This window comes from Mus caroli, unplaced genomic scaffold, assembly GCF_978045245.1.
Source record: "Mus caroli unplaced genomic scaffold, Mus_caroli_1 scaffold_19, whole genome shotgun sequence".
Lineage (NCBI taxonomy): Eukaryota > Metazoa > Chordata > Mammalia > Rodentia > Muridae > Mus > Mus caroli.
In genome coordinates, this window is record NW_028227274.1 from 20,414,095 (window position 1) to 20,435,249 (window position 21,155).

Here is a 21,155-nt window from a genome sequence, read left to right on the forward strand (position 1 = left end):
AATATCTTGGCGTGACTCTAACTAAGGAAGTGAAAGATCTGTATAATAAAAACTTCAAGTCTCTGAAGAAAGAAATTATAGAAGATCACAGAAGATGGAAAGATCTCCCATGCTCATGGATTGGCAGGATTAACATTGTAAAAATGGCTATCTTGCCAAAAGCAATCTACAGATTCAATGCAATCCCCATCAAAATTCCAAATCAATTCTTCAACGAATTAGAAAGTGCAATCTGCAAATTCATCTGGAATAACAAAAGACCTAGGATAGCAAAAACTCTTCTCAAGGATAAAAGAATCTCTGGTGGAATCACCATGCCTGACCTAAGGCTTTACTACAGAGCAATTGTGATAAAAACTTCATGGTACTGGTATAGTGACAGACAAATAGACCAATGGAATAGAATTGAAGACCCAGAAATGAACCCACACACCTATGGTCACTTGATCTTCGACAAGGGAGCTAAAAACATCCAGTGGAAGAAAGACAGCATTTTCAACAAATGGTGCTGGCACAACTGGTTGTTAACATGTAGAAGAATGCGAATCGATCCATTCCTATCTCCTTGTACTAAGGTCAAGTCTAAGTGGATCAAGGAACGTCACATAAAACCAGAGACACTGAAACTTATAGAGGAGAAAGTGGGGAAAAGCCTTGAAAATATGGGCACAGGGGAAAAATTCCTGAATAGAACAGTAATGGCTTGTGCTGTAAGATCGAGAATTGACAAGTGGGACCTCATGAAACTACAAAGCTTCTGCAAGGCTAAAGACACCATCAATGAGACAAAAAAACCACCAAAGGATTGGGAAAGGATCTTCACCTATCCTAAATCAAATAAGGGACTAATATCCAATATATATAAAGAACTCAAGAAGGTGGACTCCAGAAAGTCAAATAACCCCATTAAAAAATGGGGCTCAGAACTGAACAAAGAATTCTCACCTGAGGAATACCGAATGGCAGAGAAGCACCTGAAAAAATGTTCAACATCCTTAATCATCAGGGAAATGCAAATCAAACCAACCCTGAGATTCCACCTCACACCAGTCAGAATGGCTAAGATCAAAAATTCAGGTGACAGCAGATGCTGGCGAGGATGTGGAGAAAGAGGAACACTCCTCCATTGTTGGTGGGATTGCAAGCTTGTACAACCACTCTGGAAATCAGTCTGGCGGTTCCTCAGAAAATTGGACATAGTACTACCGGAGGATCCAGCAATACCTCTCCTGGGCATATATCCAGAAGATGTCCCAACCGGTACAAAGGACACATGCTCCACTATGTTCATAGCAGCCCTATTTATAATAGCCAGAAGCTGGAAAGAACCCAGATGTCCCTCAACAGAGGAATGGATACAGAAATTATGGTACACTTACACAATGGAGTATGACTCAGCTATTAAAAAGAATGAATTTATGAAATTCCTAGCCAAATGGATGGACCTGGAGGGCATCATCTTGAGTGAAGTAACACAATCACAAAAGAACTCACACAATATGTATTCACTGATAAGTGGATATTAGCCCAAAACTTAGGATACCCAAGATATAAGATACAATTTGCTAAACGCATGAAACTCAAGAAGAATGAAGACCAAAATGTGGACACTGTGCCCCTTCTTAGAATTGGGAACAAAACACCCATGGAAGGAGTTACAGAGACAAAGTTTGGAGCTGTGATGAAAGGATGGACCATCTAGAGACTGCCGTATCCAGGGATCCATCCCATAATCAGCTTCTAAACGCGGACACCATTGCATACACTAGCAAGATTTTGCTGAAAGGACCCAAATATAGCTGTCTCTTGTGAGACGATGCCGGAACCTAGCAAACACAGGAGTGGATGTTCACAGTCAGCTATTGGATGTATCACAGGGCTCCCAATGGAGAAGCTAGAGAAAGTACCCAAGGAGCTAAAGGGATCTGCAACCCTATTGTTGGAACAACATGATGTACTAACCAGAACCCCGGAGCTCTTGTCTCTAGCTGCATATGTATCGAAAGATGGCCTAGTCGGCCATAACTGGAAAGAGAGGCCCATTGGACTTGCAAACTTTATATGCCCCAATATAGGGGAATGCCAGGGCCAAAAGAATGGGAATGGGTTGGTAGGGAAGTGGGGGGCGCTATGGGGGACTTTTGGGATAGCATTGGAAATGTAATTGAGGAAAATATGTAATAAAAAATATTAAAAATTAAAAAAAAGAAGAAAAAAAAAGAAAAATGAAATTCCATGGCTTATAAATATAAAGCATAGCTATGCCCATAGTCTCATTAAATGTGTTTAAAAATGGACTATATATCTCTATATTCTACTTAAATATCTAGGCTTAGGTTAATATCTCATTTAGAACAGTAATTAATTAAAAGTTACAAAATTGTGTTTCCTTTTGCTGAGGGCTAGAGGCCCTGATGTATGGAGAGGAACTTTTTTTTGGAGGGGGGTTATTTATTTCATTTACATTTCCAATGCTATCCCAAAAGTCCCCCACACGCTCCCCCACCCACTCCCCCACCCACCCACTCCCACTTCTTGGCCCTGTGGTTCCCCTGTACTGAGGCATATAAAGTTTGCACGACTAATGGGCCTCTCTTTCCACTGATGGCCGACTAGGCCATTTTCTGATTCATATGCAGCTAGAGACGCGAGCTCCAGTGGGGTACTGGTTAGTTCATATTGTTGTTCCACCTATAGGATTGCAGATCCCTTTAGCTCCTTGGTTACTTTCTCTAGCTCCTCCATTGGGGGCCCTGTGGTCCATCCTATAGCTGACTGTGAGCATCCACTTCTGTGTTTGCTAGACCCAGGCATAGTCTGACAAGAGACAGCTCTATCTGGGTCCTTTCAGCAAAATCTTGCTAGTGTATGCAATGGTGTCAGCGTTTGGAAGCTGATTATGGGATGGATCCCTGGATATGGCAGTCTCTAGATGGTCCATAAAAATATGGAATGCTTCACGAATTTGCGTGTCATCCTTGCGCAGGGGCCATGCTAATCTTCTCTGTATCGTTCCAATTTTAGTATATGTGCTGCCGAAGCAAGCACTGGAGAAGGAACTTTGCTCTGTCTCTAAAACCAGAACTATGCTTGGCAGATCCAGTAATAGCCTGGAGCCAGGGCCTCAGTCAAGCTGTAGCTTCAGATCCTTAGAACTCAACTTTTCCACCCTAAGGGGATGTAGTTATCAGTCCAAGGGCCATTTTGTGCACTGCCCATGATGTTCTTTTGATAGCCTCTTTCCCTTGTGCAAAATTGTTTGACTAGAATCCAGCTAACTCCATCCTCTTTTATAATAGATTTTAATGACACTGTCCCATTTCCACCCTGAAAATAGTATATAAGATGCCATATAATTTCTTTTTTTTTAATATTCTTATTACGTATTTTCCTCAATTACATTTCCAATATTATCCCAAAAGTCCCCCATACCCTCCCCCCCCCACTCCCCTACCCACACATTCCCACTTTTTGGCCCTGGCGTTCCCCTGTACTGGGGCATATAAAGTTTGCATGTCCAATGGGCCTCTCTTTCGAGTGATGGCCTACTAGGCCATCTTTTGATATATATGCAGCTAGAGTCAAGAGCTCCAGGGTACTGGTTAGTTCATAATGTTGTTGCACCTACAGGGTTGCAGATCTCTTTAGCTCCTTGGATACTTTCTCTAGCTCCTCCATTGGGGCCCTGCGATCCATCCAATAGCTGACTGTGAGCATCCACTTCTGTGTTTGCTAGGCCCCAGCCTAGTATCACAAGAGACAGCTATATCAGGGTCCTTTCAGCAAACGCTTGCTAATGTATGCAATGGTGTCATCATTTGGAGGCTAATTATGGGATGGATCCCTGGATATGGCAGTCTCTAGATGGTCCATACTTTTGTCTCAGCTCCAAACTTTGCCTCTGTAACTCCTACATGGGTTATTGTTTCCAATTCTAAGAATGGGCAAACTGTCCACACTTTGGTCTTCGTTCTTCTTCAGTTTCGTGTGTTTTACAAATTGTCTATAATATCTCGGGTATACTGTTTTTGGGCTAATAGCCACTTACTTATCAGTGAGTACATTTTGTGTGAGTTCCTTTGTGATTGTGTTACCTCACTCAGGATGATCTTCTCCAGGTCCAAACATTTGCCTAGGAATTTCATAAATTCATTCTTTTTAATAGCTGAGTCGTACTCCATTGTGTAAATGGATCACATTTTTTGTATCCATTACTCTGTTGAGGGGCATCTGGGTTCTTTCCAGCTTCTAGCTAATATAAATAAGGCTGCTATGAACATAGTGGAGCATGTGTCCTTCTTACCGGTTGGAACATCTTCTGGATATATGCCCAGGAGAGGTATTGCTGGATCCTCTGGTAGTATTATATCCAATTTTCTGAGGAACCTCCAAACTGATTTCCAGAGTGGTTGTACAAGCTTGCATTCCCACCAACAATGAAGTGTCTTTCTCCACATCCTCGCCAGCATCTTCTGTCACCTGAATTTTTGATCCTAGCCATTCTGACTGGTGTGAGATGGAATCTCAGGGTTGGTTTGATTTGCATTTCTCTGATGATTAAGGATGATGAGCATTTTTTCAGGTGCTTCTCAGCCATTAGATATTCCTCAGGTGAGAATTCTTTGTTTAGCTCTGAGCCTCATTTTTAATGGGGTTATTTAATTTTCTGGAGTCCACATTCATGAGTTCTTTATATATTGGATATTAGTCCCCTATCTGATTTAGGATAGGTAAAGATCCTTTCCCGCCGGGCGTGGTGGCGCACGCCTTTAATCCCAGCACTCAGGAGGCAGAGGCAGGTGGATTTCTGAGTTCGAGGCCAGCCTGGTCTACAAAGTGAGTTCCAGGACAGCCAGGGCTATACAGAGAAACCCTGTCTCGAAAAACCAAAAAAAAAAAAAAAAAAAAAAGATCCTTTCCCAATCTGTTGGTGGCCTTTTTGTCTTATTGACAGTGTCTTTTGCCCTGCAGAAACTTTGCAGTTTCATGAGGTCCCATTTGTCAATTCTCGATCTTACAGCACAAGCCATTGCTCTTCTATTCAGGAATTGTTCCCCTGTGCCCATATCTTCGATGCTTTTCCCCAATTTCTCCTCTATAAGTTTCAGTGTCTCTGGTTTTATGTGGAGTTCCATAATCCACTTAGATTTGACCTTAGAACAAGGAGATAGAAATGGATCAATTCGCATTCTTCTACATGATAACCACCAGTTGTGCCAGCACCATTTGTTGAAACTGCTGTCTTTTTCCCAATGGATGGCTTCAGCTCCCTTGTCGAAGATCAAGTGACCATAGGTGTGTGGGTTCATTTCTGGGTCTTTAATTCTATTCCATTGGTCTACTTGTCTGTCACTATACCAGTACCATGCAGTTTTTCTTACAATTGCTCTGTAGTAAAGCTTTAGGTCCGGCATGGTGATTCCACCAGAGGTTCTTTTATCCTTGAGAAGAGTTTTTGCTATCCTAGGATTTTTGTTATTCCAGATGAGTTTGCAGATTGCTCTTTCTAATTCTTTGAAGAATTGAGTTGGAATTTTGATGGGGATTGCATTGAGTCTGTAGATTGCTTTTGGCAAGATAGCCATTTTTACAATGTTGATCCTGCCAATCCATGAGCATGGGAGATCATTCCAACTTCTGAAATCTTCTTCAATTTCTTTTTCAGAGACTTGAAGTTCTTATCATACAGATCTTTCACTTCCTTAGTTAGAGTCACGCCAAGATATTTTATATTATTTGTGACTATTGACAAGGGTGTTGTTTCCCTAATTTCTTTCTCAGCCTGTTTATTCTTTGTGTAGAGAAAGGCCATTGACTTGTTTGAGTTAATTTTATATCCAGCTAAGTCGCCAAAGCTGTTTATCAGGTTTAGGAGTTCTCTGGTGGAATTTTTAGGGTCACTTATATATACTATCATATCATCTGCAGAAAGTGATATTTTGACTTCATCTTTTCCAATTTGTATCCCCTTGATCTCCTTTTGTTGTCGAATTGCTCTGGCTAGGACTTCAAGTACTATGTTGAATAGGTAGGGAGAAAGTGGGCAGCCTTGTCTAATCCCTGATTTTAGTGGGATTGCTTCAAGCTTCTCACCATTTACTTTGATGTTTGGCTACTGATTGCTGTAGATTGCTTTTATCATGTTTAGGTATGGGCCTTGAATTCCTGATCTTTCCAAGACTTTTATCATGAATGGGTGTTGGTTCTTTCTAATGCTTTTTCCGCATCTAACGAGATGATCATGTGGTTTTTGTCTTTGAGTTTGTTTATATAATGGATTACTTTGATGGATTTCCGTATATTAAACCATCCCTGCATCCCTGGAATAAAACCTACTTGTTCAGGATGGATGATTGCTTTAATGTGTTCTTGGATTCGGTTATCGAGATTTTTATTGAGTTTTTGCATTGATGTTCATAAGAGAAATTGGTCTGAAGTTCTCTATCTTTGTTGGATCTTTCTGTGGCTTAGGTATCAGAGTAATTGTGGCTTCATAGAATGAATTGGGTAGAGTACCTTCTACTTCTATTTTGTGGAGTAGTTTGTGCAGAATTGAAATTAAATCTTCTTTGAAGGTCTGATAGAACTCTGCACTAAACCCATCTGGTCCTGGACTTTTTTTGGCTGGGAAACTATTGACTGCTTCTATTTCTTTAGGGGATATGGGACTGTTTAGATCGTTAACTTGATCCTGATTTAACTTTGGTACCTGGTATCTGTCTAGAAATTTGTCCATTTCGTCCAGGTTTTCCAGTTTTGTTGAGTATAGCCTTTTGTAGAAGGATCTGATGGTGTTTTGGATTTCTTCAGGATCTGTTGTTATGTCTCCCTTTTCATTTCTGATTTTGTTAATTAAGATGCTGTCCCTGTGCCCTCTAGTCAGTCTAGCTAAGGGTTTATCTATCTTGTTGATTTTCTCAAAGAACCAACTCCTCGTTTGGTTAATTCTTTGAATAATTCTTCTTGTTTCCACTTGGTTGATTTCACCCCTGAGTTTGATTATTTCCTGCTGTCTACTCCTCTTGGGTGAATTTTCTTCTTTTTTTTTTCTAGAGCATTTAGATGTGTTGTCTAGCTGCTAATGTGTGCTCTCTCTAATTTCTTTTTGGAGGCACTCAGAGTTTTCCTATGAAAACTATGAGTTTTCCTCTTAGACATGCTTTCATTGTGTCCCATAGGTTTGGGTATGTTGTGGCTTCATTTTCATTAACCTCTAAAAAGTCTTTAATTTCTTTCTTTATTCCTTCCTTGACCCAGGTACCATTGAGAAGAGTGTTGTTCAGGTTCCACGTGAATGTAGGCTTTCCATTATTTATGTTGTTATTGAAGATCAGCCTTAGTCCATGGTAGTCTGATAGGATGCATGGGACAATTTCAATATTTTTGTATCTGATGAGGCCTGTTTTGTGACCAATTATATGGTCAATTTTGGAGACGGTCACGTGAGGTGCTGAGAAGGTATATCCTTTTGTTTTAGGATAAAATGTTCTGTAGATATTTGTTAAGTCCATTTGTTTCATAACTTCTGTTAGTTTCACTGTGACCCTGTTTAGTTTCTATTTCCACGATCTGTCCATTGATGAAAGTGGTGTGTTGAAGTCTCCCACTATTATTGTGTGAGGTGCAATGTGTGCTTTGAGCTTTACTAAAGTGTCTTTAATGAATGTGGCTGCCCTTGCATTTGGAGCATAGATATTCAGAATTGAGAGTTCCTCTTGGAGGATTTTAGCTTTGATGAGTATGTAGTGTCCCTCCTTGTCTTTTTTAATAACTTTGGGTTGCTAGTCGATTTTATTTGATATTAGAATGGCTACTCCAGCTTGTTTCTGCAGACCATTTGCTTGGAAAATTGATTTCCAGCCTTTCACTCTGAGGTAGTGTCTGTCTTTTTCCCTGAGATGGGTTTCCTGTAAGCAGCAGAATGTTGGGACCTGTTTATGTAGCCAGTCTGTTAGTCTATGTCTTTTTATTGGGGAATTGAGTCCATTGATATTAAGAGATATTAAGGAAAAGTAATTGTTGCTTCCTTTTATTTTTGTTGTTAGAGTTGGCATTCTGTTCTTGTGGCTTTCTTCTTTTTGGTTTGTTGAGGAATTACTTTCTTGCTTTTTCTAGAGTGTGATTTCCATCCTTGTGTTGGTTTTTTTTCTGTTATTATCCTTTGAAGGGCTGGATTCGTGGAAAGATAATGTGTGAATTTGGTTTTGTTGTGCAATACTTTGGTTTCTCCATCTATGGTAATTGAGAGTTTGGCCGGGTATACTAGCCTGGGCTGGAATTTGTGTTCTCTTAGTGTCTGTATAACATCTGTCCAGGCTCTTCTGGCTTTCATAGTCTCTGGTGAAAAGTCTGGTGTAATTCTGATAGGCCTGCCTTTTTATGTTACTTGACCTTTCTCCCTTACTGCTTTTAATATTCTCTCTTTATTTAATACATTTGTTGTTCTGATTATTATGTGTCGAGAGGAATTTCTTTTCTGGTCCAGTCTATTTGGAGTTCTTTAGGCTTCTTGTATGTTCATGGGCATTTCATTTTTTAGGTTTGGGAAGTTTTCTTCTATAATTTTGTTGAAGATATTTGTTGGCCCTTTAAGTTGAAAATCTTCATTCTCATCAACTCCTATTATCTGTAGGTTTGGTCTTCTCATTGTGTCCTGGTTTTCCTGGATGTTTTGAGTTAGGATCTTTTTGCATTTTCCATTTTCTTTGATTGTTGTGCCGATGCTCTCTATGGAATCTTCTGCACCTGAGATTCTCTCTTCCATCTCTTGTATTCTGTTGCTGATGCTTGCATCTATGGTTCCAGATTTCTTTCCTAGGGTTTCTATCTCCAACGTTGTCTCACTTTGGGTTTTCTTTATTGTGTCTACTTCCCTTTTTAGGTCTAGTATGGTTTTATTCAATTCCATCACTTGTTTGGTCGTGTTTTCCTGCAATTCTTTAAGGGATTTTTGTGTTTCCTCTTTAAGGTCTTCTACCTGTTTAGCTGTGTTCTCCTGTATTTCTTTAAGTGAGTTATTAAAGTCCTTCTTTATTTCCTCTACCATCATCATGAGATATGCTTTTAAATCCGGGCCTAGCTTTTTGGGCGTGCTGGGATGCCCAGGACTAGGTGGGGTTGGAGTGCTGCATTCTGATATTGGTTAGTGGTCTTGATTTCTGTTAGTAGGATTCTTATGTTTGCCTTTCGACATCTGGTAATCTCTGAAGCTAGTTGTTATAGTTGTCTCTGTTTAGAGCTTGTTCCTCAGGTGACTATGTTAGCCTCTATCAGCAGACCAGGGAGACTAGATCTCTCCTGAGTTTCAGTGGTCAGAGTATTCTCTGCAGGCAAGCTCTCTTCTTGCAAGGAAAGTGCCCAGATATCTGGTGTTCGAACCTGCCTCCTGGCAGAAGTTATGTTCCACTCACCAGAGGTCTTAAAATCCCGTGGAGGGTCCTGTGAGGACCTTGGGGGTGTCCTGAAACTCCGTGCGCAAGGAACCCCTGTGCTGGAGTGGACCGGAATGGACTTGTGCCCCTGATCAGGCTGGGTCATCTGTTTCCCTAGTTAATGCAGTCTCAGGTCTGATGCAATTGGATTGGAGCAGACACTGTGTTCCACTCACCAGGGGGCTTAGGATCCTGTGGGGGATCCTGTGTTGGTCCTTGCGGGTGTCCGGAGACTCCGCGGGCAAGGCATCCTGGTGCTGGAGTCCCATATAATTTCCTTTCTTTTCTTTTTTTTCTTCTTTTTTCTTTCTTTTTTTTTTTAATTATGTATTTTCCTCAATTACATTTCCAATGCTATCCCAAAAGTCCCCCATACCCTCCCCCCACTCCCCTACCCACCCATTCCCACTTTTTGGCCCTGGTGTACCCTTGTACTGGGGCATATAAAGTTTGCGTGTCCAATGGGCCTCTCTTTCCAGTGATGGCCTACTAGACCATCTTTTGATACATATGTAGCTAGAGTCAAGAGCTCCGGGGTACTGGTTAGTTCATAATGTTGTTGCACCTACAGGGTTGTAGATCTCTTTAGCTCCTTGGATACTTTCTCTAGCTCCTCCATTGGGGGCCTTGTGATCCATCCAATAGCTGACTGTGAGCATCCACTTATGTGTTTGCTAAGCCCCTGCCTAGTCTCACAAGAGACAGCTATATCAGGGTCCATTCAGTTAATGCTTGCTAGTGTATGCAATGGTGTCTATAAGATATAGATCAACTACTATATTGAATAGGTAGAGAGAAAGTAGGCATCCTTGTCTAGTCCCTGATTTTAGTGGGATTGCTTCCAGCTTCTCTCCATTTACTTTGATGTTGGCTACTGTTTTGCTGCAGATTGCTTTTATTATGTTTAGGTATGGGCCTTGAATTCCTGATCTTTCCAAAACTTTTATCTTGAAGGGGTGTTGGATATTGTCAAATGCTTTCTCAGTATCTAACGAGATTATTATGTGATTTTTGTCTTTGAGTTTGTTTATATAGTGGATTATGTTGATACATTTCCATATATTAAACCATCCCTGCATCCCTGGGATGAAGTCTACTTAGTCATGATGGATGATCGTTTTGATGTGTTCTTGAATTCAGTTTGCGAGGATTTTATTGAGTATTTTTGCATTGATATTCATATGGAAATTGGTCTGAAGTTCTGTTTCTTCGTTGGATCTTTGTGTGGTTAAGTATCAGAGTAATTGTGGCTTCATAGAATGATTTGGGTTGGGTACCTTCTGTTTCTATTTTGTGGAATAGTTTGAGAAGAGTTGGAATTAGGTCTTCTTTGAACGTCTGATAGAACTCTGCACTAAACCCATCTGGTCCTGCACTTTTTTTTTTTTTTTTTTGGTTGGGAGACTATTGATGACTGCTTCTATTTCTTTAGGGGAAATGGGACTATTTAGATCATTAATCTGATCCTGATTTAACTTTGGTACCTGGTGTCTGTCTAGGAAGTTGTCCATTTCATCCAGGTTTTCTAGTTTTGTTGAGTATAGCCTTTTGTAGGATCTGATGATGTTTTGGATTTCCTCGGGTTCTGTTGTTATGTCTCCCTTTTCATTTTGATTTTATTAATTAGGATATTGTCCCTGTGCCCTCTATATAGTCTAGCTAAGGGTTTATCTATCTTGTTGATTTTCTCAAAGAACCAGCTCCTGGTTTGGTTGATTCTTTGAATAGTTCTTTTTGTTTCCACTTGGTTGATTTCAGCCCTGAGTTTGATTATTTCCTGCCATCTACTCCTCTTGGGTGAATTTGCTTCCTTTAGTTCTAGAGCTTCTAGGTGTGCTGTCAGTCTGCTAATGTATGCTCTCTCTAGTTTCTTTTTGTAGGCACTCAGGACTATGAGTTTTTTTTAGGACTGCCTTCATTGTGTCCTATAAGTTTGGGTATGTTGTGGCTTCATTTTCATTAAACTCTAAAAAGTCTTTAATTTCATTCTTTCTTTCATCCTTGACAAAGGAATCATTGAGTAGAGTGTTGTTCAGTTTCCACGTGAATGTTGTCTTTCTATTATTTATGTTATTATTGAAGAGTCAGCCATCACAGGGAAGAGAGGCCCCCTGGTATTGCAAACTTTATATGCCCCAATACAGGGGAATGCCAGGGTCAAGAAGCAGGAGTGGGTGGGTAGGGCAGCAGGGCAGAGGGAGGGTATAGGGAACTTTTGGGATAGCATTTGAAATGTACATAAAGAAAATATCTAAAGAAAAGAAAGAAAGAAAGAAAGAAAGAAAGAAAGAAAGAAAGAAAGAAAGAAAGAAAGAAGAAAGAAAGCTAGCTAAAATGCACAATTAAAAGAAGTGGATCATAAAATGGATTACTTTAAAAAAAAAAGATAAAGATTAACAAGACAGTCTGAACCCACTGGTTCATTCTTTTTTTTTTTTTTTTACTTTTGTCATATATATTTATTTTTTTTGATTTTTAATATTTTTATTACATATTTTCTCAATTACATTTCCAATGCTATCACAAAAGTCCCCCATAGCGCCCCCCACTTGCCTACCAACCCATTCCCATTCTTTTGGCCCTGGCATTCCCCTATATTGGGGCATATAAAGTTTGCAAGTCCAATGGGCCTCTCTTTCCAGTGATGGCCGACTAGGCCATCTTTCGATACATATGCAGCTAGAGACAAGAGCTCCGGGGTTCTGGTTAGTACATCATGTTGTTCCAACAATAGGGTTGCAGATCCCTTTAGCTCCTTGGGTACTTTCTCTAGCTTCTCCATTGGGAGCCCTGTGATACATCCAATAGCTGACTGTGAACATCCACTCCTGTGTTTGCTAGGTTCCGGCATCGTCTCACAAGAGACAGCTATATTTGGGTCCTTTCAGCAAAATCTTGCTAGTGTATGCAATGGTGTCAGCGTTTAGAAGCTGATTATGGGATGGATCCCTGGATACGGCAGTCTCTAAATGGTCCATCCTTTCATCACAGCTAGGAATTTGTCTCTGTAACTCCTTCCCTGGGTGTTTTGTTCCCAATTCTAAGAAGGTGCACAGTGTCCACATTTTGGTCTTCATTCTTCTTGAGTTTCATGCTTTTATCAAATTGTATCTTATATCTTGGGTATCCTAAGTTTTGGGCTAATATCCACTTATCAGTGAATACATATTGTGTGAGTTCTTTTGTGATTGTGTTACTTCACTCCAGGTCCATCCATTTGGCTAGGAATTTCATAAATTCATTCTTTTCAATAGCTGAGTAGTACTCCATTGTGTAAATGTACCATAATTTCTGTATCCATTCCTCTGTTGAGGGACATCTGGGTTCTTTCCAGCTTCTGGCTATTATAAATAGGGCTGCTATGAACATAGTGGAGCATGTGTCCTTTTTACCGGTTGGTACATCTTCTGGATATATGCCCAGGAGAGGTATTGCTGGATCCTCCGGTAGTACTATGTCCAATTTTCTGAGGAACCGCCAGACTGATTTCCAGAGTGGTTGTACAAGCTTGCAATCCCACCAACAATGGAGGAGTGTTCCTCTTTCTCCACATCCTCGCCAGCATCTGCTGTCACCTGAATTTTTGATCTTAGCCATTCTGACTGGTGTGAGGTGGAATCTCAGGGTTGTTTTGATTTGCATTTCCCTGATGATTAAGGATGTTGAACATTTTTTCAGGTGCTTCTCTGCCATTCGGTATTCCTCAGGTGAGAATTCTTTGTTCAGTTCTGAGCCCCATTTTTTAATGGGGTTATTTGACTTTCTGGAGTCCACCTTCTTGAGTTCTTTATATATATTGGATATTAGTCCCTTATCTGATTTAGGATAGGTGAAGATCCTTTCCCAATCTGTTGGTGGTTTTTTTGTCTTATTGATGGTGTCTTTAGCCTTGCAGAAGCTTTGTAGTTTCATGAGGTCCCACTTGTCAATTCTCGATCTTACAGCACAAGCCATTACTGTTCTATTCAGGAATTTTTCCCCTGTGCCCATATCTTCAAGGCTTTTCCCCACTTTCTCCTCTATAAGTTTCAGTGTCTCTGATTTTATGTGAAGTTCCTTGATCCACTTAGACTTGACCTTAGTACAAGGAGATAGGAATGGGTCGATTCGCATTCTTCTACATGTTAACAACCAGTTGTGCCAGCACCATTTGTTGAAAATGCTGTCTTTCCTCCACTGGATGTTTTTAGCTCCCTTGTCGAAGATCAAGTGACCATAGGTGTGTGGGTTCATTTCTGGGTCTTCAATTCTATTCCATTGGTCTATTTGTCTGTCACTATACCAGTACCATGCAGTTTTTATCACAATTGCTCTGTAGTAGAGCTTTAGGTCCGGCATGGTGATTCCACCAGAGGTTCTTTTATCCTTGAGAAGAGTTTTTGCTATCCTAGGTTTTTTGTTATTCCAGATGAATTTGCAGATTGCACTTTCTAATTCGTTGAAGAATTGATTTGGAAATTTGATGGGGATTGCATTGAATCTGTAGATTGCTTTTGGCAAGATAGCCATTTTTACAATGTTGATCCTGCCAATCCATGAGCATGGGAGATCTTTCCATCTTCTGAGATCTTCTATAATTTCTTTCTTCAGAGACTTGAAGTTTTTATTATACAGATCTTTCACTTCCTTAGTTAGAGTCACCCCAAGGTATTTTATATTATTTGTGACTATTGAGAAGGGTGTTGTTTCCCTAATTTCTTTCTCAGCCTGTTTATTCTTTGTGTAGAGAAAGGCCATTGATTTGTTTGAGTTAATTTTATATCCAGCTACTTCACCGAAGCTGTTTATCAGGCTTAGGAGTTCTCTGGTGGAATTTTTAGGGTCACTTATATATACTATCATATCATCTGCAAAGAGTGATATTTTGACTTCATCTTTTCCAATTTGTATCCCTTTGATCTCCTTTTGTTGTCGAATTGCTCTGGCTAGGACTTCAAGTACAATGTTGAATAGGTATGGAGAAAGTGGATAGCCTTGTCTAGTCCCTGATTTTAGAGAGATTGCTTCAAGATTCTGACCATTTACTTTGATGTTGGCTACTGGTTTGCTGTAGATTGCTTTTATCATGTTTAGGTATGGGCCTTGAATTCCTGATCTTTCCAAGACTTTTATCATGAATGGGTGTTGGATCTTGTCAAATGCTTTTTCCGCATCTAAGGAGATGACCATGTGGTTTTTGTCTTTGAGTTTGTTTATATACTGGATTACGTTGATGGATTTCCGTATATTGAACCATCCCTGCATCCCTGGGATGGAACCTACTTGGTCAGGATGGATGATTGTTTTGATGTGTTCTTGGATTCGGTTAGCAAGAACTTTATTGAGGATTTTTGCATCAATATTCATAAGGGATATTGGTCTGAAGTTTTCTATCTTTGTTGGGTCTTTTTGTGGTTTAGGTATCAGAGTAATTGTGGCTTCATAGAATGAGCTGGGTAGAGTACCTTCTGTTTCTATTTTGTGGAATAGTTTGTGAAGAACTGGGATTAGATCTTCTTTGAAGGTCTGATAGAACTCTGCACTAAACCCATCTGGACTGGGCTTTTTTTAGTTGGGAGACTATTAATGACTGCTTCTATTTCTTTGGGGGATATAGGGCTGTTTAGATCATTAACCTGATCTTGATTCAACTTTGGTACCTGGTATCTGTCTAGGAACTTCTCCATTTCATCCAGGTTCTCCAGTTTTGTTGAGTATAGCCTTTGGTAGAAGGATCTGATGGTGTTTTGGATGTCTTCAGGATCTGTTGTTATGTCTCCTTTTTCATTTCTGATTTTGTTAATTAGGATGCTTTCCCTGTGCCCTCTAGTGAGTCTGGCTAAGGGTTTATCTATCTTGTTGATTTTCTCAATGAACCAGCTCCTTGATTGGTTGATTCTTTGAATAGTTTTTCTTGTTTCCACTTGGTTGATTTCACCCCTGAGTTTGATTATTTCCTGCTGTCTACTCCTCTTGGGTGAATTTGCTTCCTTTTGTTCTAGTGCTTTTAGGTGTGTTGTCAAGCTGCTAATGTGTGCTCTCTCTAGTTTCCTTTTGGAGGCACTCAGAGCTATGAGTTTTCCTCTTAGAAATGCTTTCATTGCGTCCCATAAGTTTGGGTATGTTGTGGCTTCATTTTCATTGAACTCTAAAAAGTCCTTAATTTCTTTCTTTATTCCTTCCTTGACCAAGGTATCATTGAGAAGAGTGTTGTTCAGTTTCCACGTGAAGGTTGGCTTTCTATTATTTATTTTGTTATTGAAGATCAGCCTTAGTCCATGGTGATCTGATAGGATGCATGGGACAATTTCAATATTTTTGTATCTGTTGAGGCCTGCTTTGTGACCAATTATGTGGTCAATTTTGGAGAAGGTACCATGAGGTGCTGAGAAGAAGGTATATCCTTTTGTTTTAGGATAGAATGTTCTGTAGATATCTGCCAGATCCATTTGATTCATAATTTCTGTTAGTTTCACTGTGTCCCTGTTTAGTTTCTGTTTCCATGATCTGTCCATTGGTGAAAGTGGTGTGTTGAAGTCTCCCACTATTATTGTATGAGGTGCAATGTGTGCTTTGAGATTTACTAAAGTTTCTTTAATGAATGTGGCTGCCTTTGTATTTGGAGCATAGATATTCAGGATTGATAGTTCCTCTTGGAGGATTTTACCTTTGATGAGTATAAAGTGTCCCTCCCTGTCTTTTTTAATGACTTTGGGTTGGAAGTCAATCTTATCAGATATTAGAATGGCTACTCCAGCTTGTTTCTTCATGCCATTTGCTTGGAAAATTGTTTTCCAGCCTTTCATTCTGAGGTAGTGTCTATCTTTTTCTCTGAGATGAGTTTCCTGTAAGCAGCAAAATGTTGGGTCTTGTTTGTGTAGCCAGTTTGTTAGTCTATGTCTTTTTATCGGGGAGTTGAGTCCATTGATATTAAGAGATATTAAGGAAAAGTAATTGTTGTTTCCTGTTATTTTTGTTGTTAAAGTTGGCATTTTGTTCTTGTGGCTGTCTTCTTTTAGGTTTGTTGAGGGATTACCTTCTTGTTGTTTCTAGGGCGTGGTTCCTGTCCTTGTATTGGTTTTTTTCTGTTATTATCCTTTGAAGGGCTGGATTCGTGGAGAGATAATGTGTGAATTTTTTTTTGTCGTGGAATACTTTGGTTTCTCCATCTATGTTAATTGAGAGTTTGGCTGGGTATAGTAGCCTGGGCTGGAATTTGTGTTCTTTTAGTGTCTGTATAACATCCGTCCAGGATCTTCTGGCTTTCATAGTCTCTGGTGAAAAATCTGGTGTAATTCTGATAGGCTTGCCTTTATATGTTACTTGGCCTTTTTCTCTTACTGCTTTTAGTATTCTATCTTTATTTAGAGCATTTGTTGTTCTGATTATAATGTGTCGGGAGGTATTTCTTTTCTGGTCCAGTCTATTTGGAGTTCTGTAGGCTTCTTGTATGTTCATGGGCATCTCTTTCTTTAGATTTGGGAAGTTTTCTTCTATAATTTTGTTGAAGATGTTTGCTGGTCCTTTGAGTTGAAAATCTTCATTCTCATCCACTCCTATTATCCGTAGGTTTGGTCTTCTCATTGTGTCCTGTATTTCTTGGATGTTTTGAGTAAGGATCTTTTTGCATTTTACATTTTCCTTGATTGTTGTGCCGATGTTCTCTATGGAATCTTCTGCACCTGAGATTCTCTCTTCCATCTCTTTTTTTTTTTTTAATATTTTTGTTACATATTTTCCTCAATTACATTTCCAATACTATCCCAAAAGTCCCCCATAGCGCCCCCCACTTCCCTACCCACCCATTCCCATTCTTTTGGCCCTGGCATTCCCCTATATTGGGGCATATAAAGTTTGCAAGTCCAATGGGCCTCTCTTTCCATTGATGGCCGACTAGGCCATCTTTCGATACATGTGCAGCTAGAGACAAGAGCTCCAGGGTTCTGGTTAGTACATCATGTTGTTCCAACAATAGGGTTGCAGATCCCTTTAGCTCCTTGGGTACTTTCTCTAGCTTCTCCATTGGGAGCCCTGTGATACATCCAATAGATGACTGTGAACATCCACTCCTGTGTTTGCTAGGCCCCGGCATCGTCTCACAAGAGACAGCTATATTTGGGTCCTTTTAGCAAAATCTTGCTAGTGTATGCAATGGTGTCAGCGTTTAGAAGCTGATTATGGGATGGATCCGTGGATACAGCAGTCTCTAAATGGTCCATCCTTTCATCACAGCTACGAACTTTGTCTCTGTAACTCCTTCCCTGGGTGTTTTGTTCCCAATTCTAAGAAGGTGCACAGTGTCCACACTTTGGTCTTCATTCTTCTTGAGTTTCATGCGTTTAGCAAATTGTATCTTATATCTTGGGTATCCTAAGTTTTGGGCTAATATCCACTTATCAATGAATACCTATTGTGTGAGTTCTTTTGTGATTGTGTTACTTCACTCAAGATGATGCCCTCCAAGTCCATCCATTTGGCTAGGAATTTCATAAATTCATTCTTTTTAATAGTTGAGTAGTACTCCATTGTGTAAATTTACCATAATTTCGGTATCCATTCTTCTGTTGAGGGACATCTGGGTTCTTTCCAGCTTCTGGCTATTATAAATAGGGCTGCTATGAACATAGTGGAACATGTGTCCTTTTTACTGGTTGGGACATCTTCTGGATATATGCCCAGGAGAGGTATTGCTGGATCCTCCGGTAGTACTATGTCCAATTTTCTGAGGAACCGCCAGACTGATTTCCAGAGTGGTTGTACAAGCTTGCAATCCCACCAACAATGGAGGAGTGTTCCTCTTTCTCCACATCCTCGCCAGCATCTGCTGTCACCTGAATTTTTGATCTTAGCCATTCTGACTGGTGTGAGGTGGAATCTCAGGGTTGTTTTGATTTGCATTTCCCTGATGATTAAGGATGTTGAACATTTTTTCAGGTGCTTCTCTGCCATTCGGTATTCCTCAGGTGAGAATTCTTTGTTCAGTTCTGAGCCCCATATTTTAATGGGGTTATTTGACTTTCTGGAGTCCACCTTCTTGAGTTCTTTATATATATTGGATATTAGTCCCTTATCTGATTTAGGATAGGTGAAGATCCTTTCCCAATCTGTTGGTGGTTTTTTTGTCTTATTGATGGTGTCTTTAGCCTTGCAGAAGCTTTGTAGTTTCATGAGGTCCCACTTGTCAATTCTCGATCTTACAGCACAAGCCATTACTGTTCTATTCAGGAATTTTTCCCCTGTGCCCATATCTTCAAGGCTTTTCCCCACTTTCTCCTCTATAAGTTTCAGTGTCTCTGGTTTTATGTGAAGTTCCTTGATCCACTTAGACTTGACCTTAGTACAAGGAGATAAGAATGGATCGATTTGCATTCTTCTACATGTTAACAACCAGTTGTGCAAGCACCATTTGTTGAAAATGCTGTCTTTCTTCCACTGGATGTTTTTAGCTCCCTTGTCGAAGATCAAGTGACCATAGGTGTGTGGGTTCATTTCTGGGTCTTCAATTCTATTCCATTGGTCTATTTGTCTGTCACTATACCAGTACCATGCAGTTTTTATCACAATTGCTCTGTAGTAGAGCTTTAGGTCCGGCATGGTGATTCCACCAGAGGTTCTTTTATCCTTGAGAAGAGTTTTTGCTATCCTAGGTTTTTTGTTATTCCAGATGAATTTGCAGATTGCACTTTCTAATTCGTTGAAGAATTGATTTGGAAATTTGATGGGGATTGCATTGAATCTGTAGATTGCTTTTGGCAAGATAGCCATTTTTACAATGTTGATCCTGCCAATCCATGAGCATGGGAGATCTTTCCATCTTCTGAGATCTTCTATAATTTCTTTCTTCAGAGACTTGAAGTTTTTATTATACAGATCTTTCACTTCCTTAGTTAGAGTCACCCCAAGGTATTTTATATTATTTGTGACTATTGAGAAGGGTGTTGTTTCCCTAATTTCTTTCTCAGCCTGTTTATTCTTTGTGTAGAGAAAGGCCATTGATTTGTTTGAGTTAATTTTATATCCAGCTACTTCACCGAAGCTGTTTATCAGGCTTAGGAGTTCTCTGGTGGAATTTTTAGGGTCACTTATATATACTATCATATCATCTGCAAAGAGTGATATTTTGACTTCATCTTTTCCAATTTGTATCCCTTTGATCTCCTTTTGTTGTCGAATTGCTCTGGCTAGGACTTCAAGTACAATGTTGAATAGGTATGGAGAAAGTGGACAGCCTTGTCTAGTCCCTGATTTTAGAGGGATTGCTTCAAGCTTCTGACCATTTACTTTGATGTTGGCTACTGGTTTGCTGTAGATTGCTTTTATCATGTTTAGGTATGGGCCTTGAATTCCTGATCTTTCCAAGACTTTTATCATGAATGGGTGTTGGATCTTGTCAAATGCTTTTTCCGCATCTAAGGAGATGACCATGTGGTTTTTGTCTTTGAGTTTGTTTATATACTGGATTACGTTGATGGATTTCCGTATATTGAACCATCCCTGCATCCCTGGGATGAAACCTACTTGGTCAGGATGGATGATTGTTTTGATGTGTTCTTGGATTCGGTTAGCAAGAACTTTATTGAGGATTTTTGCATCAATATTCATAAGGGATATTGGTCTGAAGGTTTCTATCTTTGTTGGGTCTTTTTGTGGTTTAGGTATCAGAGTAATTGTGGCTTCATAGAATGAGTTGGGTAGAGTACCTTCTGTTTCTATTTTGTGGAATAGTTTGTGAAGAACTGGGATTAGATCTTCTTTGAAGGTCTGATAGAACTCTGCACTAAACCCATCTGGTCCTGGGCTTTTTTTAGTTGGGAGACTATTAATGACTGCTTCTATTTCTTTGGGGGATATAGGGCTGTTTAGATCATTAACCTGATCTTGATTCAACTTTGGTACCTGGTATCTGTCTAAGAACTTCTCCATTTCATTCAGGTTCTCCAGTTTTGTTGAGTATAGCCTTTGGTAGAAGGATCTGATGGTGTTTTGGATGTCTTCAGGATCTGTTGTTATGTCTCCTTTTTCATTTCTGATTTTGTTAATTAGGATGCTTTCCCTGTGCCCTCTAGTGAGTCTGGCTAAGGGTTTATCTATCTTGTTGATTTTCTCAAAGAACCAGCTCCTTGATTGGTTGATTCTTTGAATAGTTTTTCTTTTTTCCACTTGGTTGATTTCACCCCTGAGTTTGATTATTTCCTGCCGTCTACTCCTCTTGGGTGAATTTGCTTCCTTTTGTTCTAGTGCTTTTAGGTGTGTTGTCAAGCTGCTAATGTGTGCTCTCTCTAGTTTCCTTTTGGAGGCACTCAGAGCTATGAGTTTTCCTCTTAGAAATGCTTTCATTGCATCCCATAAGTTTGGGTATGTTGTGGCTTCATTTTCATTGAACTCTAAAAAGTCCTTAATTTCTTTCTTTATTCCTTCCTTGACCAAGGTATCATTGAGAAGAGTGTTGTTCATTTTCCACGTGAAGGTTGGCTTTCTATTATTTATTTTGTTATTGAAGATCAGCCTTAGTCCATGGTGATCTGATAGGATGCATGGGACAATTTCAATATTTTTATATCTGTTGAGGCCTGCTTTGTGACCAATTATGTGGTCAATTTTGGAGAAGGTACCATGAGGTGCTGAGAAGAAGGTATATCCTTTTGTTTTAGGATAGAATGTTCTGTAGATATCTGCCAGATCCATTTGATTCATAATTTCTGTTAGTTTCACTGTGTCCCTGTTTAGTTTCTGTTTCCATGATCT

General features: G+C 39.8%; 1 non-coding gene across 1 annotated transcript; it reads right to left on the bottom strand.

The window, feature by feature from the left end:
- Positions 1–2,941: 2,941 nt before the first annotated feature.
- Positions 2,942–3,048, bottom strand: LOC147000231 (U6 spliceosomal RNA). The gene has a single exon (XR_015046132.1). It is a non-coding gene; the product is annotated as a U6 spliceosomal RNA (small nuclear RNA).
- Between the last annotated feature and the right edge of the window lie 18,107 nt (positions 3,049–21,155).